Source organism: Grammomys surdaster, unplaced genomic scaffold (genome assembly GCF_004785775.1).
Source record: "Grammomys surdaster isolate TR1022 unplaced genomic scaffold, NIH_TR_1.0 124525, whole genome shotgun sequence".
In the NCBI taxonomy this organism is placed as follows: Eukaryota; Metazoa; Chordata; class Mammalia; order Rodentia; family Muridae; genus Grammomys; species Grammomys surdaster.
Window position 1 is genome coordinate 433,900 of NW_021619512.1, and position 406 is coordinate 434,305.

Genomic DNA, 406 nt, shown 5'->3' on the forward strand with positions numbered 1-406 from the left:
TTATGATATTAGCACATTCTAATTAATAACATTTTCCAATGTTACTCATCTGAAGCCTTTGACTACACAGATTTCCAAAGGGTCAGAAACACTTATACTTAGTTCTTATTTTGTTATAGCTGCTGTTTCTACCCTTTCTTTGCTTCTTTCCTCCATGTTTAGTCATTGCCCAGTGTCGTTATTGGTTCTGATTATGAATGTAACAGGGATAGAGGTTTACTTAAGAGACAATACTTTGGGCATGTTTGTGAGGAAGTTCTGTTATTTTTTTCTGTAAATCAATGTGAGAACTTAGCCTAAATGTGGGGGACAACATTCCACTGACAAAGGCTGTGAACTGGATATAAAAAGAAAGAGAGCTCATTGCTCTCTGCTTTCTGCTCTGCTGATACAGTGATCAACCACT